The 20,351-nt window shown below is 38.2% G+C and overlaps 1 protein-coding gene and 1 long non-coding RNA gene across 2 annotated transcripts in view; one reads left to right on the top strand and one right to left on the bottom strand.

Moving 5' to 3' along the window:
• The window catches only part of LOC307191348, a 60,109-nt gene extending 55,393 nt beyond the window's left edge, over positions 1-4,716 (top strand). Inside the window, exon 5 of the long non-coding RNA XR_013829712.1 lies at positions 4,200-4,716. This is a non-coding gene — a long non-coding RNA (uncharacterized lncRNA). The remainder of the gene's footprint in view (positions 1-4,199) is intronic.
• The window catches only part of MKLN1 (muskelin 1), a 354,266-nt gene that overhangs the window by 293,656 nt on the left and 40,259 nt on the right, over positions 1-20,351 (bottom strand). The window lies entirely within an intron of this gene.

The raw sequence follows: 20,351 nt of genomic DNA, 5'->3' as shown, positions 1-20,351 counted from the left end.
TTCTCATATCAGACAAAATAGACTTTAAAATAAAGAATGTCACAAGAGACAAGGAAGGATACTACATAATGATCAAGGAATCAATCCAAAAAGAAGATATAACAGAGTTATAAATATATATACACCCAATATAGGAGCACCTCAACACATAAGGCAACCACTAACAGCTATAAAAGAGGAAATCGACAGTAACACAATAATAGTGGGGGGCTTTAACACCTCACTTACACCAATTGACAGGTCATCCAGGCAGAAAATTAATAAGGAAACACAAGCTTTAAATGACACAATAGAACAGATAGATTTAATTGATATTTATAGGACATTCCATCCAAAAACAGCAGATTACACTTCCTTCTCAAGTGCACACAGAACATTCTCCAGGATAGATCACATCTTGGGTCACAAATCAAGCCTCAGTAAATATAAGAAAACTGAAATCATATCAAGCATCTTTTCCGACCAAAATGCTATGAGATTAGAAATCAACTACAGGGAAAAAAAATGTAAAAAACACAAACACATGGAGGCTAAACAATAAGTTACTAAAGAACAAAGAGATCACTGAAGAAATCAAAGAGAAAATCAAAAAATACCTAGAAAAAAAAAGAGAAAAAAAAAATACCTAGAGACAAATGACAATGAAAACACGACAATCAAAAACCTATGGGATGCAGCAAAAGCAGTTCTAAGAGGGAAGTTTATAGCAATACAAGCCTACCTCAAGAAACAAGAAAAATCTCAAATAAACAATCTAACCTTACACTTAAAGGAACTAGAGAAAGAAGAACAAACAAAACCCAAAGTTAGTAGAAGGAAAGAAATCATAAGATCAGAGCAGAAATAAATGAAATAGAAACAAAGAAAACAATAGCAAAGATCAATAAAACTAAAAGCTGGTTCTTTGAGAAGATAAACAAAACTGATAAACCTTTAGCCAGACTCATCAAGAAAAAGAGGGAGAGGACTCAAATCAATGAAATTAGAAATGAAAAATGAGACGTTACAACAGACACCGCAGAAATACAAAGCAACATAAGAGACTACTACAAGCAACTCTATGTCAATAAAATGGACAACATGGGGCTTCCCTAATGGCGCAGTGGTTGAGAGTCCGCCTGCCGATGCAGGGGACACGGGTTCATGTCCCGGTCTGGGAGGATCCCACATGCTACGGAGCGGCTGGGCCCATAAGCCATGGCCGCTGAGCCTGCACGTCCGGGGCCTGTGCTCCACAACAGGAGAGGCCACAATGGTGAGGGGCCCACATACCGCAAAAAAGAAAAGAAAAAAAAGGACAACCTGGAAGAAATGGACAAATTCTTAGAAAGGTATAACCTTCCCAGACTGAATCAGGAAGAAATAGAAAATATGAACACACCAATCACAAGTAGTGAAATTGAAACTGTGATTTAAAATCTTCCAAAAAACAGAAGTCCAGGACCAGATGGCTTCACAGGTGAATTCTATCAAACATTTTGAGAAGAGCTAACACCAATCTTTCTCAAACTCTTCCAAAAAACTGCAGAGGAAGGAACACTCCCAAACTTATTCTATGAGGCCACCATCACACTGATACCAAAACCAGACAAAGATGCTACAAAAAAAGAAAATTACAGACCAATATCACTGATGAATATAGACGCAAACATCCTCAACAAAATACTAGCAAACAGAATCCAACAACACATTAAAAGGATCATACACCATGATCAAGTGGGATTTACCCCAGAGATGCAAGGATTCTTCAATATATGCAAATCAATCAATGTGATCCACCATATTAACAAATTGAAGAATAAAAACCATATGATCTTCTCAATAGATGCAGGAAAAGCTTTTGACAAAATTCAACACCCATTTATGATAAAAACTCTCCAGAACATGGGCACAGAGGGAACCTACTTCAACATAATAAAGGCCATATATGACAAACCCACAGCAAACATCATTCTCTATGGTGAAACACTGAAAGCATTTCCTCTAAGATCAGGAACAAGACAAGCATATCCACTCTCACCACTATTATTCAACATAGTTTTGGAAGTCCTAGCCATGGCAATCAGAGAAGAAAAAGATATAAAAGGAATATAAATTGGAAAAGAAGGAGTAAAACTGTCACTGTTTACAGATGACATGATACTATACATAGAGAATCCTAAAGATGCCACCAGAAAACTACTAGAGCTAATCAATGAATTTGGTAAAGTTGCAGGATAGAAAATTAATGCACAGAAATCTCTTACATTCCTATACACTAATGATGAAAAATCTGAAAGAGAAATTAAGGGAACACTCCCATTTACCACTGCAACAAAAAGAATAAAATACCTAGGAATAAACCTACCTAAGGAGACAAAAGACCTGTATGCAGAAAACTATAAGACACTGATGAAAGAAACTAAAGATGATACAAACAGATGGAGAGATATACCATGTTCTTGAATTGGAAGAATCAATATTGTGAAAATGACTATACTACCCAAAGCAATCTACAGATTCAGTGCAATCCCTATCAAATTACCAATGGCATTTTTTACAGAACTAGAAAAAAAATCTTAAAATTTGTATGGAGACACAAAAGACCCCAAATAGCCAAAGCAGTCTTGAGGGAAAAAAAACAGAGGTGGAGGAATCAGACTCCCTAACTTCAGACTATACTACAAAGCTACAGTAATCAGGACAATATGGTACTGGCACAAAAACAGAAATATAGATCAATGGAACAGGATAGAAAGCCCAGAGATAAACCCACACATCTATGGTCAACTAATCTATGACAAAGGAGGCAAGGATATACAGTGGAGAAAAGACAGTCTCTTCAATAAGTGGTGCTGGGAAAACTGGACAGCTACATGTAAAAGAATGAAATTAGAACACTCCCTAACACCATACACAAAAATAAACTCAAAATGGATTAGAGACCTAAATGTAAGACTGGACACTATAAAACTCTTAGAGGAAAACATAGGAAGAACACTCTTTGACATAAATTACAGCAAGATTTTTTTTGACCCACCTCCTAGGGTAATGGAAATAGAAACAAAAATAAGCAAATGGGACCTAATGAAACTTCTTTTGCACAACAAAGGAAACTATAAACAAGATGAAAAGACAACCCTCAGAATGGGAGAAAATATTTGCAAATGAATCAATGGACAAAGGATTAATCTCCAAAATATATAAACAGCTCGTGCAGGTCAATATTAAAAAAACAAACAACCCAATCAAAAAATGGGCAGAAGACCTAAATGTCTTCCAAAGAAGTCATACAGATGGCCAAGAAGCACATGAAAAGCTGCTCAACATCACTAATTATTAGAAAAATGCAAATCAAAACTACCACGAGGTATCACCTCACACCAGTTAGAATGGGCATCATCAGAAAATCTACAAACAACAAATGGTGGAGAGGGTGTGGAGAAAAGGGAACCCTCTTGCGCTGTTGGTGGGAATGTAAGTTGATACAGCCACTATGGAGAACAGTATGGAGGCTCCTTAAAAAACTAAAACTAGAGTTACCATACGACCCAGCAACCCCACAACTGGGCATATACTCAGAGAAAACCATAATTCAAAAAGACACATGCACCCCAACGTTCATTGCAGCACTATTTACAATAGCCAGGTCATGGAAGCAACCTAAATGCCCATCGACAGACGAATGGATAAAGAAGAGTGGTACATATATACAATGGAATATTACTCAACCATAAAAAGGAACGAAATTGCGTCATTTGTAGAGACGTGGTTGGATCTAGAGACTGACATACAAAGTGAAGTAAGTCAGAAAGAGAAAAACAAATATCGTATAGTAACACATATATGTGGAACCTAGAAAAATGGTACAGATGAACCGGTTTGCAGGGCAGAAATAGACACAGATGTAGAGAACAAACGTATGGACACCAAGGGGGAAAACTGGCGGGGGTGGTGGTGGTGGTGGTGGGATGAATTGGGAGAGTGGGATTGACATATATACACTAATATGTATAAAATAGATAACTAATAAGAACCTGCTGTATAAAAAAATAAATTTCAAAATTTCAAAGAAAAAAGACATAAATTATAATGATGAAGTTAGGTAGAAGTTATATGGTTTTAACAAAACTTTGATTTCTTCTTTTATACTGTTCCCATGGTAAAAACAGCAAAATTCCTACCTAGATGGTAACACATACCATTCGTTCAATTTTAAGATCCTCGATTGCTCTTGGGAACAAGTATACTGCTGTGGCATGAAGTGGAAGGTATAATTTGGAGCCAGAGGAGAGAAAGAAGACTCCTTTCAGAGGTAATATATTCATGTAAACGTAAAAGTTATCAAAAAAGACTTAATAATCTTACCAAGTAATCTAAAGCTAAATTTCATAGACAAGTTCCTTATAGAACTACCACAAACTTTGTAGAACTCAAGCCTTCCATGGTAAAAGGTTTTAAAACTTCTTTTAAAACAAATGCAATGGGTTTAATCTGTTTTGGTTTTATTTTATTTATTTATTTTTAATGCTTTTTTTTTAAACATCTTTATTGGAGTATAATTGCTTTACAATGTTGTGTTGGTTTCTGCTTTATAACAAAGTAAATCAGCTATACATATACATACATCCGCATATCTCTTACCTCTTGTGTCTCCCTCCCTCCCACTCTCCCTATCCCACCCCTCTAGATGGTCACAAAGCACCGAGCTGATCTCCCTGTGCTATGCAGCTGCTTCCCACTAGCTATCAGTTTTACATCTGGTAGTGTATATATGTACATGCCACTCTCTCACTTTGTCCCAGCTTACCCTTCCCCGTCCCCATGTCCTCAAAAAAACAAACAAACAAACAAATGCAATGGGGATAGCAAGCCACAAAGTGTACTGCAATGTTACTTATTATTGTTTGCTTTATCACCCACGGTAACTTGTTTTGCATCTAGCAAAGACCCAGAAAAATGTAAGGATGAATACTTATCATAATTCATTCCCATGTGGACTTTTAGAATCCAGGAAGACAGCTTGCCTTTCTGTTTCAATAGTTAGACTGAAAGGAATCTGGAAAGTGCTGCACACAGGAGTGGCTCTCAGTCGAAACTGGGCTCATCTCCAGCTCTGCTTAAGAGAGTTCATTGCTGTCTACATGTGATATTGAAGGGAATGAGGAAAACAAACTTCCTTAATTAGTGTATGGTACCAATGACCTTACTTCACTATGGAAGAAATAAATTGCATTTCTTCCTCAGCATATTCTCAGTGAATATCTGAGATACAGGGAGATATGGTTACTTAGTCAGAAACGAGCATTTATTTATTTAAGAGAAATAAGCAATTCAAAGGAGAACTTTCAACTTAACAGAGGGAGAAAAAAACTTTATAAAAAGGGTCATGCCGGTAAACTTAAAGAAAGCAAAGGGAGTGAGGAAGAAACAACGAGGTATAATAAGTGATAAAAATAAAAAGAAATGGATGAAAATAAATATATCAATTACCACTAAAAATTTGAATGAGTTGCATTTCCCTTTCAAAAGACAAACTTTCAGATTGGGCTCAAAAACACCCAAAATTAAACTATGTATAAGAAATTCACTTCAAATAAAGGGACAAAGGAGGTTTGAAAATAAGTGGTTGGGCAAATCCAAAAGCATGAATGGCAATATTAATAACAAATTCAAGGCCAAAAGCATTAAGTAGGAACAAGAGGATGGAATGATCAAAGGCACTATGGCAGAGATTGCTAGATGCCTATGTCCATTCCTTGTCACCCTTGCTAACAAAACCTCATTTTAATTTGTTACAGCAATCTGTCTTGATACAAATTATTTTTCCCATCCCCTTTTACAATTGAGCGTGGGCAATAAGTTGTAAGCAGAGGTTAATGGGTGGGGCCTGTTGAAGTCTAACTCAGCTGGAAGCTATTCCTTTCTGCCTTCTTCTTTTTCCTCCTTCTTGACTGGAATATGTACATGATGGCTGGAGCTTCAGGAACCATCTTGCAACGATGACTTGGAGACAAGCATCACTTACTAAAGGTGGCAGAGCAGAAAGACACACAGAGCTTGCATTCCAGATGACCACGAAGCCCTGCTACCAGCCCTGGACTTCTTTTTACCATCAGGTATCTTCCATGTTTGAGAAAAACACATTTCTATTTATTTAAGCCACTATTATTTGGGTATCATTTTATATGCAGCCAGCTCAATTTCCTGCAGTACAGATATAAACATGAAAAAAATATAATAGTTTCGGCTATGAAGAACTAAAAAAAGTACAAAATTAAAAAAAAATCAAAACTGCTAGAAAGACAAGCATTATTTGATGAGATGACCACCATAGCAGTAGATACCTCTTTCAAAATTTGATATAATATGAAGTCAAAAACAAGTGAGAATGTAGAAGACTATAACCTATAAGTTTATCATACATGCATGTATATATGAGTATATGTGTGTGGTTGGTATACAGTAAAAAACTATAAATTTTTACCTTACAAAAAGAGAATATGCAATCTTTTCATATGTGTATGGAACGCTTACAAAATCAATCATGTATTTGGCCATAAAAGGTGAAACCATATTGTGGTTTGGGTGCAGAAGATGTTGGAACCAGACAGTCTGTCCTACAGCTTGCCGGCAGAGTGACCTTGGGCAAGATACTTAACCTTGCTGGGCTTTCTGTCTTTATCTATAGAGTAAGACTCTTAATAGCTAGAAATGTTATCTTCTATAATTATTATCCCTCCTGGCCTAGCATTTTCCAGGTTGATGTCCATTTACCTACATAAAGCTGCTAGTGTTGTTTATAACCAACTCTTGGTAGGGGTGCCAGGCCATCAGATGGCTGTCATTGGTCACAGTTTCCACTGGGAGGGTCAGGGCAGGATAGAAGGTTAACATTTGTCCATTTGGCCTCAACTGAACAGTGAGCACAATGCTGTCTAGCACAGAATTCAAGAGCACCAAAAGAATGTTAAATGGATGAATTGTTACTTGCAGGAAAAGAAACAGGCACCATGTTTCCAATTATTCTTCATTTCAGACAACAACTAGCTGTTTCCATTGGCTGGCACAGTAGCTGAATGGGGAACACTATTGAGTAAACTCTACTGAAAAAGGATGAATGTGGTCCAGTGAATTTTTTTGACACAGTCCCAGCTTTATTTTTGCCTATTACTGGCAAGCTAATATGGAGGACATTAGGAAACAATCGACAAAAACTTCGTAAATAAAGCTTAAAAGACAAGAATTATCTATGGCCCCCAATACATAAACTTTTTGTACCAACAAGGATCATTTGTGACATAAGGCAGAATCTCTAAATTTAGCTACTAGATACAAAAAGAAAAAACACATATCAATCTTTGTTTTTAAACCCACCAAATAAAACATTTTTTAATCACAAAAGCAAAATATTGAAGTATTTATAATATTTTAAAATTGATCAAGAAATATAGTATTTTCATGAGCAAGTATAGTAATATATGAAAATAAGAACACTATTATAAATACAACAGAGAAAATACTATTAATTGTATATTATAATAATTATTTCATAGAAGTAAATATAAACATATAGGCTATGTTATAAATGATAAGTGTTGAATATGTTTATATATTTTTAATAAAATTAAATTTAATGAAAAATATTATATAAATAAGAAACTTCAAAGTTTTATCCCTGAACTTAGAGGGAAAGCAAAAATGAACTGAAGATAGTAAGTTTATTTCAGGTCTCAAACCACTGATAAACTAATGTCAACTGGGAATGAATGGGGCATTTGTTCCTTTGCTTTGGGGGACCTGTAATACCATCATCAGAGTGGTGTTTATGTTTTTGCATATTTTCCATGTTTCCTCTCAAATATGTTGATGTATAAATAGATAAACTGAGGGTGGTTAATTTTTTGGTCCAAAGTATTTCCTAACTCTCTGGCTGGTGCTAATTTCTCTCAGCATTATCTAGTGTATCAGTTCTTCACCAATCCCCACTCCTTCTTCTCTTTAACAAAGGTTTTGTGTGACTACAAAATCAGCTCCCATTTTTCTGCTTAGAATGACCTTCTCGCCAACTCTCGCACTCATAAATATCCTTTCTCCGCCTCTGCTTAAGCTGTTGTCATTCACAGAAGCTCCATCTTCTTTCCATGTGTAAGAGAACATCAAACTCAGGAAGCAATTTCTTCCACCTATGGGGTTTCAGACTTACTCAGATACAATTCAAACAGTGCATTGCTTCCCAGATGAAGATACATATAGGGTGCCCATCTATCAGGGAGGAAGACAGATTGGGGAGGAGAGACAGAGAGAAATCGAAACAGAGAGGAGAGAGGCAGAGAACAGACTTCCTCTGTCTGAATTGTACTAGAGGCTGAGATTCTGTACTCCTTCTGTAACCCTGTTGATTAGCACAATTCTATCAGGACTACATGAATTTTTAAAAATTCAACTTGGCAGATAGTAGTACATATTTACCGGATTAAATTGATAAAATCAATGTTAAGAACTACATCAAAATGATGGGAAGATTTTTTTTCTAGTCTAGAAGATATTTTGTAAGGATTTTTTTTTAATTCCAAAAATTGTCTTCCTAAAATTTGTATGAGTCTATCTAATCATGAAAGGCACGGGATCATCTTGCATTTCTGCCTGCTCCCAACACACAGAGGTCAGATACCTTGTGCTGCCCTCATCCTCATGATGGGATGAGATGCCACAAAATAATTTTAAAGGATAAAGAAGGATTAAGAAAAAACAGAGAAGAGGTTCTGACGAAAATGCAACCAACATATGAAATCAGGAATCTTTCTTTCCACGGAATTTATAAAGCTTCTTTGGACCATTCTTGTCCCCTGGTACTTGTGTTCCCTTCACCAGACAGGGAAACTCAAATTTGCCTATTAAGAATGCCATCTGCGGGCTTCCCTGGTGGCGCAGTGGTTAAGAATCTGCCTGCCAATGCAAGGGACACGGGTTCGAGCCCTGGCCCGGGAAGATCCCACATGCCACGGAGCAACTAAGCCCGTGTGCCACAACTACTGAGCCTACGTGCCACAACTACTGAAGCCTGCACGCCTAGAACCTGTGCTCCGCAACAAGAGAAGGCAGGACAGTGAGAAGCCCGCGCACTGCAACGAAGAGTAGCCCCCACTAACCGCAACTAGAGAATGCCCGCGCACAGCAACGAAGACCCAACACAGCCAAAAATTAATAAATAAATAAAGTTATTGAAAAAAAAAGAATGCCATCTGCCACTCTAAAAAAGGACAGACTGAGTGGGGTGGAGATGGTGAGGGGAAAGATGAGGGATTAAAAGTCTATAAAGTTTGAAGAAGGAGGAAAGTGAAAATTGAAAAAACTAAATTTAATTGTCAGTTTCTTCTTCAAACATCACTTCTGGTTACAAGATAATTTGCAGTAGATTAAGACCATGTTTTTACAAACCTAACTCACGTCATCATTCTAGTCTCTGATATATCTCTCTTCCATTTATTGGTCAATAAAGAAATTCATCTCACCCAGAATCCAATCATTTAAAATAAGTCACAATGCATGACTCAAGATTCAACTAGCAACAGTATTTTTCCTCATATTAGATTTAATGTTTCCTTAAAGATTGGCTTGTAGGTTAGTTTATTCTCCACTCCCAGGTAGCTATAGATTTTTGTTACACTGTGTCTGTTGTATAAATACGTTTGTGTGTGTGTGAGAGTGTGTATGAATAAAATATAATGTGTACATATATAGTGTTTGAATAGTATTATAAACACATGTTTACAGAAAATATTGATTTCTCCAATTCACCCAAGGAAAGGACAAACTAAATAAAACAAATGCCATATTATAGAATACATCTGACTTTCTTTTTTTTTTTTTTTTTTGCGGTATGCGGGCCTCTCACTGTTGTGGCCTCTCCCGCTGCGGAGCTCCGGACGCGCAGGCTCAGCGGCCATGGCTCACGGGCCTAGCCGCTCCGCGGCATGTGGGATCTTCCCGGATCGGAGCACGAACCCGTGTCCCCTGCATCGGCAGGCGTACTCTCAACCACTGCGCCACCAGGGAAGCCCCTGACTTTCATCTTTAAAATCAAGTAATTTTTACTCAAATTTTACAAATCTGACTCAGTCATTTCTCATATGCTAGAGATCGAAATCTCCCTCATACATTTGAATTATTCATCATAGATGTCAAACATTACACAAAGATTTATGGTGAAATTAATACTGTGGATCAAGTATAAGTGGCTGCTCCCCAGTTGCATTTGACAGCATTTCTATCTTTCAATGGTTCCTGAAAAGTCTAACAACAGGTTTGCAGAAGTCAGAGCCTTTCTCGCTACAGTTACTGTAGGAGACATTTTCATGGCCATTCATGGTGTGCAAGATAGGCAGACTTGAATTCATACTATCTAACTTTCTGTCATCAATTATGCTTATTGTTAAATTAATCCTTGTACAGCTATATTAATCAACCCCAAACCAAATCCTTCAAAGGTTCTTCATTGCTTCTGGTCAAAGGTGAAAGGCTCATACTCCTAGGTCTTGCATTCATAGCCTTTCTCCACTTGCCTACTCACCGTTCGCCAAATGTACCCTGTACCTTTCCACCTTCAGGCATTAACTCAAGCTGTTCTTCTCATCTGGAATATCTTCTTCCTTTTGCTCTACAAACCCAAGACTACTCATTTGCTTTGTAAATTTTGTGCATTTTAATTAAACAAAATAATGCATGGCAACATTCTTTTCAGGAAAATATTCAAACAATATAGAAGTATACGTACAGCAAAAACTGAAAGTCCCTATGAATTCTAGCCCTCCCTTCGCCTCCCCCATCACCTGCTGACTGCACTCCCACCTCCCAATTTGCTGGTATCTTTCCAACAATTTCTCTCTGCATTTAATACACATATAGTTTTTGTTTATTTCATTTTTGGGTAAGTGCAGTTAAACTACATACTCTGGTGGCTAGCTTCCTCCCTTTCAAGAACTATATTAAGTTTCCTCTCTCCCCTGGAGCCCCCCCTCACTGCTTTAGCATCCTCCCCCATCCCTCATTACCCTGTTTTGAACTTCTAACTCTTCTAACTTCTAAATCCATGGCACTCTTCTGATACGTCTCTTTATGACACTGGGTTTTTAAACTATATTTATTAAATGTAAGTCTTATCACTGGAATGTAAAGTCTTTGAGGGAAGGAACTTACCTTCATCTTTTGTGGTGTTTAGAACTGTATTATGTAGGTATTCAAAACAATTTTCTTGAGGTAAGTGAACTTTAGGTTCCCCATTTCCTGACCTAAGGTGGGAAAGCTCTGCTTAAGTGGAGAGAAAAATAAAAATGTACTATAATGAAGTACTTTAGAGTTTTCATGGTCTCTCCTAAGAATTCTCCCAATCTGTTCTACATGATGGGTTGGCAGGTTTCTACAAATCAACTGAGAAGCCCAGGAACTTTGTGAGAAGTCAGAGACCCCGGGCAAAATATTTCTTCTCTGATCTTTCAGACCAAGGACAGCTCCACCAGTAAAAAAACCTCAGAGATGAAAACATTCTTATAGTGAAGGGGCATTTTCAGCACAGGCTGATGGGGGAAAGAGTTGTAAGGGAGGCACAGACTATCCAAGGAAAACACACTCTCTCAGACTTTTAGATCTAAAATTTCAACTCTCGCTGAACCACTTCTCCAATGGAATTAATCACTGGCATAACAGCCACAGCAATTCAAAACAAGCCTTTCACTCTTCCTTTTAACGTAAAAGCTGTAAAGTCACACTTGACATTCCTTTTAAAAATTTATTCTCTCAGATCACAGAGAAGGCAAAATAACCAGTAAAACGGATTTTTCTCTTATTTTCAAATACTGTTTCTTCAACAAGTTACTTAATACTTCTATGCCTCAGTTTCCTTATCTATAAAATGGATATAGTGCCTACTTTATTGGATACTGAACATTAAAATGAGATAATCAAGTATAGTATGCAGCAAAGTCTGGCTCATAGTAAGTCCTCAAAAATATTAGCAATGATGAGGATGATGATGTTATGGCTTCTCACATCTATGTCAGGAGCTGAAAGGGTTTTCTACAAGGGACTTCAGCCAAAGAAGGCAGACAAGGGAGAACACTGCTGAGATATTATTATAATGGTGAACATTATGAGTGACATTTCTTGGAAAATTCTATTCAGTTCCTTCAATCTCATTACAACAAATTTGCTTAGAATCTTTATTAAACTGACTGTTGCTTGAAATAAATGGGTTATTAAATGGAAAATCTCTTTTTGTTAAAGTTTCCTCTGAAATAGTATTAGTCATAACTGGATTTTATATTCCTTTTGACATCTTACATGTCTTCTATTAATAGTCTCAATTCTTTAGTCCAAATAACCAATTGAAAACATCTAACTTAATATTTAATAACCAAAGATTTTATTTTATCAAAAAAAGTTGCTATTGGTCCCAAAAGAGAGCTTCTAAATCCTCCAATGGAGGCCATTAATCAAATCACATAAAATTATTTTGGTTAATATGTAAATGCTTAGAATACTGCAGATATCCAAAATACTTCAAATTGATAATTTTAGGGTGTCTAATAGTTATTGAGACACTGTGGACATACACAGAGAAAATCTAAAGCAATGAGCTGGTTAATTTAGACATAAAGATTGTCAACGTCAATTAATTGAGAGTTTCAGTTTGAATTACTCAATTATTCAATTGCTTACTTCACCTGGGCAATGTGTATATAATAAATTAACTTAGGCTATCTTAATAATTAATGTGTGTTCATCGATGTACAGGCTAAGGGCATAAGATTGAGGTCAGAAAGATGAGGGTTTAAATTTCAACTTGGTAACCTCCTAGATCAGTGAACTTGGGCAAATTGTTTAACCTAAGCCTCAGTTTTTTCATCCCTAAAATATGAGAAACATTTATTTTGCTGATTTATAAGGATAAAATGAGGAAATACATATGAGGAATAAAATGAGGACAGAGCTTAACTGACACTTACTAGGTTGACATGGTATTATTTCTTTTTTCTTTTTTTAACCACTTCAGTTTCTAAACTGTGATAATAAACAAGTAAATACATAATATATCAGATGGTGATAAACTCTGTATAGAAGAGCAAAATAGGAACCCTAAAGGTCTACCGATGGGGGAAGTGGTAGTTAAAGAAAGAAAAAATCGAAGGAGACATAGATCAGGTGACTTAGCCTCACTCCATGCATATAAACATCAAGAAGCAAAGGGCAAGTTATGTTCTTTCCGCCTTTGTTGTTTCATGACTGTGATCGTCATAACCAGGAGGATACAGGCTAAAATTATGCAGGCAAGTGGAGAAGAGGAAGAAGTCGGGAGTGAGGAGGTGGGGGAGCTGAGAAGCTCAGACTTCCCGTTGATACCCGACAATGCAGTCGAGAGGATGAGTTGACTTGTACCAGCTCAGTTTCTTTTGATCATTAAAAAAATGATTATTTAAAAAATAACATAACCACATTACAGAAAGGATATAGCCTAAATACAGAAAATCTGAGATTTAGAAAAAAAAATAAGCCTATAATCCCATTAGCCTAATGTATTTGATATCAGCACTTGCGTTCATTTCCTCCTAGTCTTTTTTCATAAGCATATTTTTAATACATCTTTTTTGGAGTATAATTGCTTCACATTGCTGTGTTAGTTTCTGTTGTACAACAAAGTGAATCAGCCATATACATACATATATCCCCATATCCCCTTCCTCTTGAGCCTCCCTCCCACCCTCCCTATCCCACCCCTCTAGGTGGTCGCAAAGCACCGAGCTGATCTCCCTGTGCTATGCTGTTGCTTCCCACTAGCTATCTATTTTACATTTGGTAGTATATGGTACTGATGAACCGAGTGGTAGGGCAGGAATAAAAACAAAGACATAGAGAATGGATTTGAGGGCATGGGGTGAGGTGGGGGAGGGGAAGCTGGGGCCAAGTGAGAGTAGCATTGACATACATACACTACCAAATGTAAAACTGTATGCATATTTAAAGAGAACTGATCATACTGTATACAACTGTGGATCCTGTTCCTTTAAATATAACATTGTTTCATAAGCATTTTCCTTGTTGCTAACCAGCTTTTTATAACTATCTTTTTAACAGTGAATAATACATCATTTAGTAAATGAACAGTAATTTACTTAATTTAACTATCTCCTTATATTGTTAGATGTTTAGAATCTTTCCAGTTTCTTGATACTATAAATATTGTATCCATATACATTTTCCTGCCTATTTTCTTTTCCATATATTATCTCCTTAGAATTGATTTTCAGAATTTCCAAAACGTAAAATGTTCCAGGACATCACCATTTTTTGACTCTTTATATTTATTGCCAAATTGCTTTTCAGAGGGATTATATCAATATGCAGTCCTAAAAATAGTGGGTGAGAGTACCAAACCTCACTGCACCCTTGAAAACATTGGATTGTTTCATTATTAGTTTGTTTTTACTGCTTCAGTTTCTAGGCTATGATAATAAACTAGTAAATACATAGAATGTCAGGTAGTGATAAGAGGGTTGGAGAACAGCAAAGTGGTGAGAGGGAAAGTGCCAAGGAGGGGAGAAGAGTTGGTGGGAACCCAACCCTATTTTTTAGGGTTTTCTATAGGATGATCAGGAAAGGCCTTTATATAGGGTGATCAGGATTTTATATAGGATGATCAGGAAAGGCCTTGAGGGTTCCTACTTTACTCTTCTACACAGGTATTTGAGTAAAAGCTGAAGAAGGTGAGGGAGTAAGGTATGAGAATTGTCTGAGGAAAGAGGGTTTCAGGCAGAGAAAACACCAAGAAAGGCCCTAAGGAGAATTCACGCTGGGTAGTCTTGGAGGGACAGCAAGAGGGCTAGTGTGGCTCCTGTGTATTGAGAAGAGGGGGGTGGAGAAGGAGATGAGATCAAAGGGAAAGTGGGCAGCCAGGACGTGTACAGCTTTATCAGACATTGTGAGGATTTTTCTTTTATTTTGAGTAGGATGGGAAGGCATTGAAGGGTTTTGGAAAGAGGTGAGTCAGGAATTGATTTGTGTTTTGTATGATTAGCTGATTTGTTCGGAATGGATTAAATATGCTCAAAACCAAACAACATCTTTCCTAGCAAACCTCCTACATTCTCAGCATCTCCATCAATGCTCTCACCCATCAGTGCTCAAAACCGCAGTCATCTTTCGCATCTCAAAACCAATCATGACCAACCCCTGTCAATTCTGCCTCCAAAATGTCTCTTGCACCTGCCTTCTCTATCCATTCCCATTACCTGAACCCCACCATGACAGTTTCTAACTCATCCCCCAGCCTTCTATTCTTCTGCTCACCACTCGTACTACCCATGCTATCAGAGCAATCATCCTAGCAAAGCTGATCATTCATTGGTCTACCCTTTATCTTTCTGCCCCTACCCCCCCACCCCCCCATCCCCCCCCACCCCCGCCCAAATAAAGTCCAGATTCTTCAGAATGGAATTCGAGCCCTACCACAATCTGATTCTAATCTAGTGGTCAAAGATTATCTCCCGTTATTATTCAGAATTAACTGTGCCTTCCCGTCTGACAAGTTTCCTGAACCAGCTCTGCACTTTCTTACCTACACCTTTGCTTACATTGTCTCCCCTTCCCTGCACCTTCTGTTTAAAGCACCTTTCCCTTCCAGCCCCCATCCAGAAATCCTAGCCATACTTCCAGGACCACCCCAGTCATCACCTTCTTCATCCCCAAACTCCTTGGCTAGAATTATGCTTATTTCCTCTGTGCTCCCATAAATTCTACTCCATTATTCACACATTCAGTATCATATAATACCATAGTTTTGTGAATATGCTTTCTTTCCTACTAGATGGTAAGTTCCATGTCTTGTTTATCCTTGTAACTCCTACAGCGCTTATTACAATGCCTTGACCTTAGTAGGTGTCCATTAAATGTTGTGGAACTTAAATACCTAAAAGGCTTGTTGTTGAAACAGAACTAGAATTCAGGTCATCTGATTCCCAGCTCCATATTCCTTTCCCAATACCATTCTATCTTTCAGACTTCTCTATGGTTCATTGTCATCCCATCTGAAGTACATTTGAAACCGCCAAGGAATTTTAAGGAAGGATGACTAAACAGAAAACAAATGCTGAAATTTATTTTCCATGTAGCTATTTAAGCCAAAGTGAATCTAATTTAGAGGCACTAAAATTTTGACTCTGAATTAAAAAACAAAACAAACCATGGTGCATACAGATCTAGAGACTTTTTTTAGCTTCTTAGGGTTTGATTTTTGAGCTGTGCTTAATATTTTAGGAGTCAAGTTGCCATGTTTCTTGGTATGCTATAAATTTGTAGTCTTGGAACAAAAGAAAAAAGTGTGTGTGATTTTGCTTAATGGATGACAGCAACATTTCTAGCCCCTAAAAATATGAGAGGGTTTAAATATTTGGGACGAGACCCTGAGACGAAGCATAATTCCTAACTATCCCAATCCTTCCCTTGCCTTCCCATCTTGAAAAAATATTTAAGGAACTAGTGTTCTAAACTGGGCTTCCCCTTTGGTATTTGAAATGAAATAAGTGAATTATACTCATGATACATGTTATACACAAGTATATGTAAAATGAGAGTAAAATTAAGTTATAGTATTCACAATATAGCAATAGCTAGTATTAATATGCACACATGGAAATTATTTTTGAGTAATGAGCACTGATGTCTTAAGAAAAGGAAGATTTGACTGAGGTAAAACACATATGTTAGAGAATGGTTTAAGGTGGGGGTGAGGGGAAGGAAATGGAGTGACTCTTTCTCTCCTAAACTAAGAAGGTGTTTTGCCACCTTCTCGTCATTGTAACTTAGAAGGCGGTAGCATTGCTATGAAGAATGTCCCATTGAGGTTTTCACAAATTCAAATGAAATGGGATAAAATTAAAGCCTTACACTTTACAGGAAAAAAAGGATGAAACTGAAGCACTAATTCATCTCCCTCTACTCCGTCTCACTCGGAGCCTTACAGCAGTGACTGACCTGTGAATCTGACGTGAATTGTAATATAGGATCATAGAAATGAAAGTAACCTCTGAAGTAGTTTCATCTACCTTCTATCCTTGGCAAGTAAGCCCCAAACTGTTACAAACAAAGAACTAGTATTTCAGAAACTTTCCCATAGGCAATTTTCCCCAGCTACAACCTGAATTCTACCTTACAGAATGGCACGGACAATTTTTCTTGTGCTCCACAATGGAGACGTGAAAACAGCTTTTTGCCATAACTAATGATCATGACCATTTCTGTATCACATGGGTTATATTTCTGGACTCCAGGGAGACAGCACAGAATAATGGGTAAGAATTCAGGCTTAGAGACAGATTAGTGCTTAAGCTACAGCTGTATCACAGGCAATTTACTTAAGTTCTCTAAGCCTCCATTTCCTCACCCATAATGTGGGGATGATAATACGGTCCAGCTGATCAAATTACTATGAAGAACAGTCTAGAACAAGTGGTATCCAATAGAAATAAAGCGCAAGCTGCAAATGTGAGTCGTATATGTAATTTTAAATTTCCTAGGAGCCCCGTTAAGAAAGGTAAAAGGAAACAGGTGAAATTGATTTTAGTAATGCACTTTACTCAACGCATCCAAAATATCATCTCAACATGGAAAAAATATCAGTGAGGGGCTTCCCTGGTGACGCAGTGGTTGACAGTCCGCCTGCCGATGAAAGGGACGCGGGTTCGTGCCCCGGTCCGGGAAGATCCCACATGCCGCAGAGCGGCTGGGCCCGTGAGCCATGGCCGCTGACCATGCGCGTCCGGAGCTTGTGCTCCACAACGGGAGAGGCCACAGCAGTGAGGGGCCCGCGTACCACCAAAAAAAAAAATTAATGAGATATTTTATATTCCCTTTTTTGTACTAAGTCATCAAAATCCAATGTGTGTGTGGTTTTTCTTAATTTATTTATTTTTGGCTGTGATGGGTCTTCATTGCGGTGCCTGGACTTCTCATTGTGGTGGCTTCTCTTGTTGCGTAGCACGGGCTCTAGGCATGCGGGCTCAGTAGCTGTGGCACGCGGGCTCGGTAGTTGTGGTGCATGGGCTTAGTTGCTCCGTGGCATGTGGGATCTTCCCGGACCTGGGCTCGAACCCGTGTTCCCTGCATTGGCAGGCATATTCTTAACCACTGCGCCACCAGAGAAGCCCACCAATGTGTATTTCACATGTACGGTTTGACTCAACTCAAACTAACCATATTTTAAGCCCTTAATAGCCACCTGTGGCCAGTGGCTACCACGGTGGAAAGTTCAGGTCTAGAAAAAAGCTGTAAAGCACTTAGCATTATACTAGGAATGTAGTGAATGCTAAAGTGTTGGGGCTTCCTTTATTATCCTTAATGTTCTTAGAGAACTTTGTAATCTTCCCAAAGCCTTCATTTCTCCAGGAGAGACTGGACCTGGCTATGATGCTTTTAGGAGTACCTGGATGGACTAGGTTACTCAAGCTGAGCCTTTCAGTTACTTCAAAGACCACTTCCTCATGGCCACCCCCAACTATTGTCAGGAGAGGGCCACAAAAAGTGGGATCTACATGGAGAATATATCCACTGAGTGCCAATGACCTTTAGATACTGACACATTAAACCCCAAGAAATAGGCACCATCACTAATCTGCCACCTTCTCATATAAATGGGACAGGATAGGACATTTGCTAAAGCAACCACTTGCTTCTATAATTTTCCCCTTATAAGGAGGTGCTATGCAAAACACTGTGCTCAAAAGTTGGTTTGATAAATTAAACCTACAGTTGGAATATGACCCATCAATTCCACTGCTATACCCAAGAGAATTGCAAACATGTTGACACAAAACTTGTAAACAAATGTACACGGCAGCATTATTCGTAACAGCCAAGAAGTGGAAACAACCCAAATGTCCATCAACTGATGAATGGATAAACAAAATGTGATAAATCCATACAATGGAATATTATTTGGTAATAAAAAGGAATGAGGTACTAATTCAAGCTACAGCATGGTTGAACCCTGAAAACATGATGCTCAGTGAAAGCCAGACACAAAAAGCCACATACTGCATGATTCTATTTACATGAAACACCCACAATGGCCAAATCCATAGAGACAGAAAATAGATGAGTGGTTTCCAGGGGCTGTGGGGAGGGGAGAATTGAGTGACTGCTAACAGGTATGGAGTTTCTTTTGGGATGCTGGAAATATCCTGGAATTGGATAATGGCAATGGTTGTACAGCACTGCGAACATACTAAAAACCACTGAATTGTTGAAAAAAGAAAGTTGATTTGTTGTCCTAGGGAAGCATGGTCAGATACACAAGTACTGCCAAATCCCCAGAATACAGAAGTATTTGTAAGACTTTAGAAATAGAAGAGATCACCTGTGCCCAAAGTATTATTTGATAGGATATCATCTTTAACTACAGCACACGTAATATCGTCTTTTCTCTCCTTCCTCTTAAATTAAAATTGTTTTACATTTTAACATTAAGCATATTAACTACTAAGAGAGCACAAACCTCAAGGACACACACACAGGTACATATAAATGCATGTACATATGTCAGAATTTTCTGAAAGAATGTACCTGTCACTCTTCCGTTCAAGGCTCTCCCATCACCCCCATCTCACCCTCAGGATGGCCCCACACGTCTCCAGTGCCACCTGCCTACCGTGTGGCAGGAGAGTGCAGCAGTTAAGACATGAGCCAGCCTGTGTAAAAGTCCAGGTCTCACTACTCACTAGCTTTATGACCTGGGCAACTTTCCTAACTCTTCTGTGGCTCAGTTCCCCTTTACAGTGAGGATGATAAGAGTGCCTGGGCTTGTGGCGAGGATTAACAGAATTAACATATATAAAGTGCTCAGGAGAATGCCTGACCTGTGGTAGATACTTTGTAAGTGTTTTATAAATAAAAGTAAATAAATATTTAAAACCCGGTCCCGACAGCATGCCAACCTTGCTATAGAGCGTGCTTTCCCTCTGTCTGGAATATTCCTCATGATAGCTCCTTCTCTCTTTCCTTGTGCAAATATCACTCTATCCCTCTCCCTTGCTTGTTTCTGTTTGCAGCATTTATCACTTTCTAATATTCTATATGATAATTTGCTTTTGTATCTTCTTTGTGGCCCATCAACTCCTACTAGAAGGCAGGGATCTTACCTGTCTGTTTGCTACTCGGCCCTAAGCATCCAGGACAGTGTCTGCTGCAGAGAAGGCACTCCACCATGTTTTCTGAATGAATGAATGGACAGTGGTTACTTCTGGGCCGTGGCACTGGGGACGGGGACGGGAATGAGATATACTTTTCACTGAACATAAGCAAAAGGGTGCTTATGTTGTTGTCAT

This window comes from Stenella coeruleoalba (assembly GCF_951394435.1).
Source record: "Stenella coeruleoalba genome assembly, chromosome: 9".
NCBI lineage: Eukaryota > Metazoa > Chordata > Mammalia > Artiodactyla > Delphinidae > Stenella > Stenella coeruleoalba.
This window is presented reverse-complemented; position numbering and strand designations above follow the sequence as displayed.